Source organism: Podarcis tiliguerta (genome assembly GCF_965153285.1).
Source record: "Podarcis tiliguerta genome assembly, chromosome: 6".
Classification (NCBI taxonomy): Eukaryota; Metazoa; Chordata; class Lepidosauria; order Squamata; family Lacertidae; genus Podarcis; species Podarcis tiliguerta.
Genome location: NC_139539.1, coordinates 20271105 through 20282861, shown reverse-complemented (window position 1 = coordinate 20282861; position 11757 = coordinate 20271105).

Sequence of the window (11757 nt, the reverse complement as noted above, 5' to 3'; positions counted from 1 at the left end):
GGACGGGGACGCAGTGGTCAAAACAGAAACCAAAAGTAACCTGGCAGAATAGAAACCAAAAGGATTTGAGTAACAACAATACTTTATTGGGAAACAGAAAGTTGGACACCACCTTCTTTTCCTGCCATAGTTGAACAACCATCATAGCCTTGTCCGGATAACTTATTGTTGGGAGTAATGGAAGCTAGTGAAGAGACCTTTTTAGCACACTAGTAGAGAAGTATGAGAAACCGGCAGATGAAGTGATTGTAGAACTTAAAGCAGCTTGACCAACCATACTTCAGAAAAGCCATGCCAGTCATCCCAACCAATCCACAGAAGAGTTGTGTCTGTGGCCCATCTACATTCAGTGATGAAAACCAATCAGTTTACGGTTTACGGAAACTACATCCATTTCAGATGTACCACACTGAAGAAAAATACTTCCAAGGCCATGGAGATTCCATTCAATAACTCAGCACATCTGAAAAATTAGAGGATAAATCTGTTACAGTGGTACTTCGGGTTACAGACGCTTCAGGTTACAAATGCTTCAGGTTGCAGACTCTGCTAACCGAGAAATAGTACCTTGGGTTAAGAACTTTACTTCAGGATGAGAACAAAAATCGTGCGGCGGCAGTGGGAGGCACCATTAGCTAAAGTGGTACCTCAGGTTAAGAACAGACCTCTAGAACGAATTAAGTTCTTAACCCGAGGTACCACTGTACTTGGTATGAGTTTTCGACAAAAAGATATTCATTTCAGATGTTCTGCTCTAAGTATGGCTAACTCCAGATACAACCCAGTGTGAGAACTTTTTACAGAGATTTATGTTCTAGCATACTGTGTGAACTTGCTATAGGTCGCTTGCTGTGGACAGCCATTATATCAGAACTGTATGTACCAGACATTTGCCATTTACACTGCCTATCTGCTGCACCAGCCAAGGCAAGCTAGTTTCAATGCATGAAAGGAACATACTATTTTTCTTGGGCTCCTCCACATACAGTTTCATTGTCCTCTTCTATAGCCACACCCTTTTAAGGGAGACCTTGATATTGGAAAGTAAATCCATACATTTTAATCTAGCTGTGTGAATGTATTCGATTTAATCCTGAAATCTGTTGCTTTGAACTCGGCACATTTTCACTATGAAAAACATTTACTTGAGCCATTTGCCAACCTCACAAGAGGCAGTCTAATAAGGCATTCTGCCTTATTAGCTGATTTCCAACTTTCCTTCTGCAGATATTGCCCTTCGGAAAAATGAAAGCAATGCTGTTAAATTTACGATATCACTTAGAACACAACAAAGCTTTATCAAACCTGTCGTGCTCTTAAATGTCACACAAGCCTTAACAAGATAAGTCACAGATAATAAATTAAATCGTGTACAGGAGGCTTGGAAAATCTGCCGCAGAAGGAAGCATATAAACACATACTGAGCAAAACAGGATATTAGATATTGTTAAGCAGTATAAGGAATAAAGCATAGCTGATCTGTCATTCTTAAAGCTTTTTGCAAGTCCCCCTGAGGACTAGGCATGCCTGCATAATGCATATCTATAATGCAGGGGTGCCTAGTCCTCAGAGGGGCCAATTCATTCCCCACCTAGCAAATTTTCCTGCCTTCCCCCAAATCCGCACTGATTTTAGCAATGCGAACCTGATGGCAATGCGAACCACTCACTCCCCAACATTTCCTAAGATAATTTGCTAAGAAAGTTGAAATAATTTAAATATGTTTTAGCATTTTAACTTTTCTATGCTTCAAAGTATGGTTGTGACAACTCTTTCTTGATTTTACTGTTATAAAATTTGTTAACGAAATAAGTAAAAAATAAATATAATAGGTCTTCCTTTCATAAATGAAAGCATTCGTTTTCCTAAGGTTTTCTTAGGGCGAAAGTTTCTGCTCCTCTTTTTGGCAAATTCAAGAGATATTCAAACCAAAAATATAATATTTTTGTATGGTTTTCTGAAGGTGAAAATATAGCAGGATGTTTTCACTGGTGGCATTCAGGATGCAAGCATTTCCTCTCATGGGCTGAAATCAGTGTGAGCTATCACCTCATTCACGCTAATCAGGAAGCGGTAGGACTCTCCTGGAGAGAATCTGACACCAAACCCACTTTGTTGTGTCAAAACTGGACCACCTGTCTGTCTCTTTCTGTTGTCCCGTATCTTAAAACTTAAATCTGTCCCATCTTGATCAGGCATAATCTCACTCCAATAGCTGAACGTGGTGTTAGGTGAACATGATCACATAAGAAGCTGAAGATGAGTTGGCGCCACTTTCAGGATGTTTATTTTCGTCGGATTGCACAACCGCTGCTCACATGCGTGATAGTGACACTTGCATAAGAGGTTTGCGCAACCCTTGCCCTACTATAGAAATCAGCCCAAGGTGTAATAGCTGCAGTCAAACTCAGCTGTAGATACTGCTCTGTACTACTGATAAGCAGATACATCAGATAAGCAGACCCACGCTTCGAGAGTAGGGTTTTGATCCCAGCAGCACAGAAGAGATCTTCTGTAAATCTCTTCAAGTTCATTCGGGTTTCTTAAGCAAATAAGGAAAGCAGAACTCTTTCTCTTGCATCCTGGTACTGCTAAAAGCTATGTGGTCATGGAAAAACACCATTATGTAGAGCAGGAATAACCAATGGGGTGCCTTCCCATCATTCCCAGCCAGCATGGTGCTATGCTGCCTAGGGCTGATGGGGCTCATCTTGCTTTATTGGCCAAGGGATCCGGCGTACAGCTTCCGGGTCATGTGGCCAGCATGACTAAGCTGCTTCTGGCAAACCAGAGCAGCCCACGGAAACCCTGTTTACCTTCCCGCCAGAGTGGTACCTATTTATCTACTTGCACTTTGATGTGCTTTCGAACTGCTAGGTTGGCAGGAGCAGGGACCGAGCAATGGGAGCTCACCCCGTTGCGGGGTTTCGAACTGCCAACCATCTGATCGGCAAGTCCCTAGGCTCTGTGGTTTAACCCACAGCGCCACCCGCGTCCCACGGGGATTAGAGTTCAACAAATCTGGAGGGCACCACACATTGGCTACCCCCAAGAGTCAGCCTCCACATTCTTCAGGCATTTCTGGTGTCCACCGGCATGCGGGGACTTCACATGTGGTGAATAGTGCCATATATATTATAGCCACAGACTTCAGCACTCCCAGAAAAATGCTATTTACAGCAGCCTTCCCACAACAAGCGTAACACGTGTGCCAACATTTTGCAGCTCTTAGGTGTAAACCCTAATTTTAAAAAATTATCCCAAAGCCTATGCGAACCGAGTGTCTCGAACTGCTACCTATGTGGCTAGAAATGGACCAAATGGTGCAAGTGATAAGTGATAAAGTTTAGGGGCTGGGATTCAACTAAGATCCGCTTGTAGAATGGGACTTTCCTCTCTCCTTCCCCCAGTTGCCCCCTAAATCTGTTCCGGAGGGTTGGAGAGGGTTCCGGAGTGGGGAGAGGGAGGAAAAGTCCTGCTGTGCGGGCAGACCTCATTCTGCTTCCAGATACCCCATGTAGCACCACACCGAATTCCAGTCTAATATATGATCAGGACAACCCAGATTGCCATGTCCCCAAAGAGAGTCAGTTGTGGTGATCTACAATTGTTATACACACAGAAAGACCAGAGCAATGCATAGTGTAAATACCTAGTTTATTAGGATGCATAGTTTCTTGGGAGTAAGCACAATTCAGTAGTTCTCATTTCTGAAGGCACTAGTTTGACTTGTAAAACACATTGAGCTTTAACAAAAGCATCTTCAAGCAGCTGAAATGCAATCTTTAGTTATCGTTTCTTCATTATTATTGTTAATAATAATAATAATAATACATATATTGTCCTTCCTCCCAAGGGCCTAGGGCAGCAAATAATAAGCAGTAAAAACATCCTAAAAACATCCTATCAATCTCTTGAGGAATAGGCAGCATATAAATAAATAATAATAATAATAATAATAATAATAATAATAGATAATAATGCAAACAATATTGCAAAGAAGTGTTGCCATTTAAACTGCTAGCATGAAGTAGGAACGCCATCAAAGGAAAGACGTATCCAGACCCTGGTTTATTGTTTTCTCATTCTCTGAATTCTTCTACTCTAATATGTCACAAACCGGAAAGCCTCCTTATCACCTTGTTCACTTGCCCCAGCAAGGAGCATCCACAAATTGCCTTGGTTCTCTGGCAGATGATGTCATCATTCATGCTCTGAAAAAAGTCCCAGCACTGTGCTGCACTTCACTCCGCTCTCCATTACGTCACTGAATTAAACCCCTTGCAATTGAGCCACTGCAGAAAGTCAAGGAGACTCTTGAACCGACCACTTTCCTTCCTTCCTTGCCCTCATGTGGCAACAGCATCCTGAGGTTGTGTTTGTCTTTCAGCCAACCCGTGTTAGTGCACTGAAACATTAAATCAGCTTCCTGGGACTCCTTAGATTTCAAAGTTGATTCACACTTCCTGGCAGTGGTATGGCAGCCGCTTCCCTATGGCTGCACACATTGGCTACATAAGCACCATACAGTTAAAGCTCAATTTCCCCTCCCAATAATCCTGGGAAATGTAGTTGCAGAGCTGCATTTCCCAGCACCCTTAGCAAACTACAGTTTTCAAGAATCTTGGGGGGGAGGGGAGAAATGTGCTTCAAATTTCAAACATATGGTGTAAACGCACTGCCATTGTCTTTCTTTGGCGATCACTCATAGCCAAGTAAGATTGTCTTCCATAAACACCGTTTTAACAATGAGTCCATGAGTGACTATGGAGGCCATTCTGGATCCATATGTCCTTCCACAGTGAAGACAGTGGTTTCCAGGTGGGAGTTGATCACGGTGTGGATTTGCCAAGCGTGCCTTCCTCTTAGCATGTTTCTCCCTAGCGTCCTGAGTTTGAGTGTCTTCAAAGCCCATGACACCTTTGGTAAAGGCTGTTCTCCAACTGGAGCACTCACAGGCCAGTGTTTCCCAGTTGTCAGTGTTTATACTACATTTTTTTTTAGATTTGCCTTGAGACAGTCTTTAAACCTCTTTTGTTGAGCACCAGCATTACGCTTTCCAGTTTAAAGTTTGGAATAGAGTAGTTGCTTTGGAAGATGATCATCAGGCATCCGCGCAACATGACCAGTCCAACGAAGATCATGTTGAAGTATCATTGCTTCAACACTGGTGATCTTTGCTTCTTCCAGTACACTAGCATTAGTTTGCCTGTCTTCCCAAGTGATGTGTAAAGTTTTTCGGAGACACCATTGATGGAATCTTTCGAGGAGTTGGAGATGGTGTTTATAAGTGGTTTATAAGCCATTAAAAAAGGTAAAGGTAAAGGTACCCCTGCCCGTACGGGCCAGTCTTGACAGACTCTAGGGTTGTGTGCCCATCTCACTCAAAGAGGCCAAGGGCCAGCGCTGTCCGAAGACACTTCCGGGTCACGTGGCCAGCGTGACATCGCTGCTCTGGCGAGCCAGAGCTGCACACGGAAACACCGTTTACCTTCCCGCTAGTAAGCGGTCCCTATTTATCTACTTGCACCCGGGAGTGCTTTCGAACTGCTAGGTTGGCAGGCGCTGGGACCGAACAGCGGGAGCGCACCCCGCCGCGGGGATTCGAACCACCGACCTTTCGATCGGCAAGCCCTAGGCACTGAGGCTTTAACCCACAGCGCCACCCGCGTCCCTTATAAGCCATTATACCTCTGGTAAGTTGTGCTTGAAGGATCTAAATGGGCAGGGCAAGGGACATCATTGTTTCCAATGAAACTTTCCCCTCCTTCCCAACCTCATGATTGTTTTGTGGGGGGGTTTCTTTACCTAAAGACTCCCTTCCATATGCTGACAGTCGTCTAGCTTTGCTTGCTTCTGACTTTGCCGCTCGCCTAACTTGCAGAACTGCGCGTCATCTTCTCATCCAGAAAATCTCCATCACTTTTGTATGTTTAAAGTCCCTTCATAACCGACCCTTCCCCAGCACGGAGAAAGTAACTGGCCATAGCTTTTCAAGTTGAGACTGTCCACATTCAATTGTCACACTTACTCATAAGTGCTTTTTCTGTGGAGAAAAAAGCATAACATAAGAAACAAGCCCTGGAACACCTGAATATTAATGGCTGCACTGGTCCCGCAGACTGCAAATGAAAAGAGAATTCACATCCGTTAGGAATTTACACCTTACCTGAAATTCTGGCCCTCTGGATGGGGCTGGATTAATTAAGCAAACATCACTGACATCATTATCACCATTTTGAATTATGAAAATTTAATTTAAAAAATTAAGGGGGGGGAAATGGTTATCACCATTTCCCCCCTCCCCATCACTAAATGCTATATATAAATATTCTGATGTGTAAAATCTGTGTATGAGAGGAGAAAAGAAAAGATGAAACAAAACCAATCTTTTCTAAAATGCACATGTTAAGACAAGTGGGTGGTTGATAATCAAAGGCATGAGGGTCTATCAAGTATTTGCCAGAAAATCTCATTATCACCCTCTTCGGAAGCAGGAAGGAATGCAAAGTGAGTTCATGCCCCTCTTGTTGGTCTCTCACATCTGAAGCTACTTGTTTTCCTTGGTCTCCTGTGTTCTACATTTTGTGCCTCTCTCCCATAAGGGACACGGGTGGCGCTGTGGGTTAAACCACAGAGCTAGGGCTTGCCGATCAGAAGGTACTGCTCCGGCTGGAAGGTAAACGGTGTTTCCGTGCGCTGCTCTGGTTTGCCAGAAGCGGCTTAGTCATGCTGGCCACATGACCCGGAAGCTGTACACCGCCTCCTTCGGCCAGTAAAGTAAGATGAGCACCGCAACCCCAGAGTCGTCCGCAACTGGACTTAACGGTCAGGGGTCCCTTTACCTTTTACTCATAAGGCTACCTTTAGAAACAGGTATCTATTCTTCCAGAACAACATACTATTAGTACACTTATTTAACTGCCAACTTGGAAGTTCCATCAGTCCCATTTCAAGCTACGACTCAGCATTTTAGGGTGACCACCCACATACCGAAAATGACAAAAAAATACGGTTAGTGAACACAGCAACACAGCTCACATGCTGAGCAAGGGCTCTGCCTACCAATTGAGCAAGTTTCACTCCAGGTACTGAATATGTATGAAACAACTTGCTTTCGTGCGCATAGTGAGCTTTTCCATTTAAAAAAAGTATCTTGTGCAAATATTTATTTATTTGCAGCACACTTTATATTACCATGGAGGCAGGGTTGCCATCTTCCATACTGGGAATTTAGGCAGGTGCCGTCTGTCAGGCTGGAGAAGAAGATTGTGCCTCCAACTCATAAGACTTGGACGGGGACTTTTAAGTCACCTTGGTTTCATTCTTTGTGGAGGGATGGTGGACTCAGTTCACTCCTGGTGCTCAAAACAAGTTCCTCGGCTCAGAATTCTTCGATTCAAATTCTTTCCCTTTCACACGAGGCTCTGGTTGGTGGATCTTGGTGTTCTAATAAAACGCAAAGCCCTTCCTGCAAGCCTCTGCCTCTAGGTGCTTGGCTTTATTGGCAAATCGATCTTACCACCAACAATTTCTCTGTTCTTTACAACTATTACTAAGTAAAGTAAGGTAAAGGACCCATGGGTGGTTAAGTCCAGTCAAAGGTGACTATGGGGTTGCGGCACTCATCTCGCTTTTCAGGCCGAGGGAGCTGGTATTTGTCTGCAGACAGCCCTCCGGGTCATGTGGCCAGCATGACTAAACCACTTCTGGCACAACCAAACACTGTGATGGAAACCAGAGCGCACGGATGTGACGTTTACCTTCCCGCCACAGTGGTACCTATTTATCTACTTGCACTGGAAATGAGTTCTGTCCTCCTCTGCATTTTATTGCTCTCTCATTTTCACAATATTATTTCTCAAATGCTGGTGGCACCACTCACATATGGCAACCCAGATCAGTGGCAGAGCATCTGTTTTTCATGCAGGAGGTCCTTGGTTCAAGGCCAATGTCTCAAGGTAGAGCTGGTAGAGGTCCCATTAGAAACCTCACACCAGTAAGTGTGGATGATACTAAGCTAGATGGACACTTTCTTCTGTTCCTCTTTCTAGGATCCCAACAACTAGCTGAAGGCCAGTGTCTTAATACAATTACCTCTGATCACGTGACGCTGACGTTTCCCCTTCCAAGCACTCATGCAGAAGAAAGGGTTTCTCCATCCTTCCTGTAAAAGCTGTTGCATGGAGGGGGAGTTTTTGATGACAGGATGCTTCCTCTGCATCTTTTTTTTTATATATTAATGGTTGCTGTCGTTTACTTAATTAGTTTTCCTTTGGAAAACAATAGCTACAAAAAGAAGAAGATTTTGCACCAGGTGGTTGCCTATGGCTAAAATAGAATACATTTCCTTTTTGATAGGCTGATAAAAAAAGCTTTTGCTAAGTATGCCATACATGGGGAATTATAATAGGGATGCTCTTCTCTCATTGGGCAGCCCTGGCATCATATTGACTTCCCAAACACTTCAGATTAAAGGTGTTTCCTGTTTTCTTATCTAAGAGCAAAGGTATTAAATGAGTGAAGGTAGGGATCCACACTGTGCTTTCACCTGGCTTCTCTATATGAGCTCATGAAGACAAATTACTTTTTAAAAATACGTATTTTGTTGCAAATGTAACAGAAATGAAAAAAGAATAGACACTGCCAACTCACATCAACAATACAAATACTCTCCCAATACTAATTTACACATATCTTCCTATGTACATAAGAATGTGAGGCTGTTGATCCCCCTCAGTTTGTGTGGCCACCAACAGGGACATCCAATAAAGCTGGAGAATTTAGGACAGGCAAGTACTTCATCACATAGAACATAGTAAACTATGGAATTCACTTCCACAACAGGTAGTTGTGGAAACTATGGAATTCACTTCCACAACAGGCCACCACATTGCTTGCTTGCTTGCTTGCTTGCTTGCTTGTTTGTATACACACACACACAGAGAGAGAGAGAGAGAGAGAGAGAGAGAGAGAATGGAGGATAAGGCTACTAGTCACTGTTGGCTACTAGTCACTGTTGGATCCATTATGCCTCTGAATAAAGCTCTTCAATCTGAGTAGGCTGAAAGAAAAGAATAAGGTTACCCTAACTTCCGTCATAGAGCTTCAATACGCTGATGACAATGTAGTGTGTGCACACTCAAAGGATGATCTCCAAACCATCCTAAATATCTTTGCAGAAGCTTGCAAAAAGCTTGGCCTATAGCTCAACATCCAAAAAACCAAAGTGCTGCACCACCAAGCACAAAACAACCCCTCTGAAGTGCCACAAATCCAACTCAATGGTGTAACGTTGGAAAGTGTTGATCGCTTCTCCTACCTGGGCAGTTATCTTTCCACAAGGGCTGACATTGATTCCGAAATCCAGCATCGCCTGAGCTCCACAAGTGCATCTTTCTCCCAAATGAAGTGCAGAGTGTTTGAGGACCAGGACATTCACAGGGAAACCAAAATGCTTGTTTACAAAGCTATTGTACTACCAACCTTACTATATGCTTGTGAAACATGGACCACTTATAAACGCCATCTCCAACTCGTCGAAAGATTTCATCAATGGTGTCTCTGAAAAATTTTACACATCACTTGGGAAGACAGGCAAACTAATGCCAGTGTACTGGAAGAAGCAAAGATCACCAGTGTCGAAGCAATTATTCTTCAACATCAACTTCATTGGACTGGTCATGTTGTGCGGATGCCTGATGATCGTCTTCCAAAGCAACTACTCTATTCCGAACTTTAAAATGGAAAGCATAATGCTGGTGCTCAACAAAAGAGGTTTAAATACTCTCTCGAAGAAAATATTTTAAAATGTAGTGTAAACACCAACAACTGGGCAACACTGGTCTGCGAGTGCTCTAGTTGGAGAACAGCCTTTACCAAAGGTGTCATGGGTTTTGAAAACACTCGAACTCAGGACGAAAGGGAGAAACGTGCTAAGAGGAAGGAACACTTGGCAAACCCTCACAGTGATCAGCTCCCACACGGAAACCTATGTCCCCACTGTGGAAGGACATGGATCCAGAATTGGCCTCCACAGTCACTTACGGACTCACTGTTAAACCGTATTCATGGAAGACAATCTTACTTGGCTATGAGTGATAGAAGAAGAAGAAGAAGAAGAAGAAGAAGAAGAAGAAGAAGAAGCCTCTGAAAACCAGTTGCTGGCATTACAAGTGGGGAGACTGCTGGTGATTATGAGAATGAGATGTTGGACTATGATTGGCCTTTAGCCTGATCAAACTGGGGTCTTCTTACATTCTTATCTGTCCTAATAGTTCTGTCTGTTTTCAAATAGCAGAAAAAGCACAATATGATGGTTCTTCCAGATTAAACAGAATGGAGAGGAGGGGAGAGACAACCCAAGCACACTTGACAAATGTGAGGAGCGTCATATGCCGGAATCCCTCCTGTTCAATGCCTTACGTTTCAGCCTACAGCTGATTTCTTCACAGGAAGCACATAAGCAGGGAGATTTACTTGAGCTGAAGCGAAACGCGGAGAATGCAAATTACAAGGCCTTCTTGGATCAGTGAATGGGGAAAGGTAGCATGCTGTGCTGTAAAAGTTGTGGGGCAAGAGAACACTTCCCTGTGTGATGTAGGAGGGTTCTACTCTTTTGTGAAACTGCCCAGCACATTTTGTCTTGCAATACTGGAAGTAATTCGGGGCAGCTTTAGCAACCAGCATGGGATGTGATGCCACAAACTCAACTACAGAAAAACAAATCAAACCCCTCATATTAAAACCCCTTTCCTGGCTAGGGAAGGACCAAGATGAAGGCCAGCATGCCTTCATCTTGTTGGGTGTCAGCTGTAGAAAGGAATGCATACTTTCATTTTTCTTTCTCCAATTTCTTTTCCTTTTTAAAAATAAATCTGGTACCAGTAGCGTCCGTGCTTCCTTAAAAAAAACAAAAACAGCACTTTTGTTTCAGCACTATGGGTTTTTTTTAAAATAAAAAAAACCCTTATCATGTCTGAAAACCATTTTTTTTTAAAAATCAGCAGTAGCTTCCCATACATCAACAACAAAAAACGGATTTGAAACTTCCCCAAATTTCATAACCAGCTTTCCATACAGCATCAAGTGTGCTGATGTCTGAAGGAAAAATACAAGTTTAAAAGCACCACTGGGCATGCAGAGCTGGTTATGCAATTGAGGCCAGTGTAAAGATTCTGGCATGATAGGCAAGTATGCCCCCAGATGTGGGCCAAGAGGTGGTAGTTGAGTAAAATCAGGAAGATATAGCTTGCTATCAAATTGCAAGTTTGGAGTTAATGGTCTATTTGTTTAGGGATGGGAACAGAGTGGCCCTTTAGATGTTCTTGGACTCCAACCCCCATCAGTCTCAGCCTTCATGGACAATGGTCAGGAATAATGGGACTTGTAGTCTAAAACATCTGGAGGGCCACATATTTCTCATCCTTGATTTTGGGTAAGTAGGCTCAATGTCCAAGGAAGCAGTTGGAGAGAATAGGCAACAGAAATAGTATCAAGGAACTTAGAATATCCAGAAAAGTGGACACAACATTTGGACATTCCCCCAAAGACAGGAAGCTTTGTATAGGACTTCCAACCCATCAGGGAGCAAGTCTAATGAAGAATGGAGTACCGTAACTTGTTTGAATTGTGAAATATGAGATGTTTCTACTGTTTTGCAGGTATTGCTCAGTGCAATCCAAGACATGTCTACTCAGAAAGACACTCAGCAGTGTTCAGTAGGGTTTACTCTCAAATACATGTGCAAAGGACTAC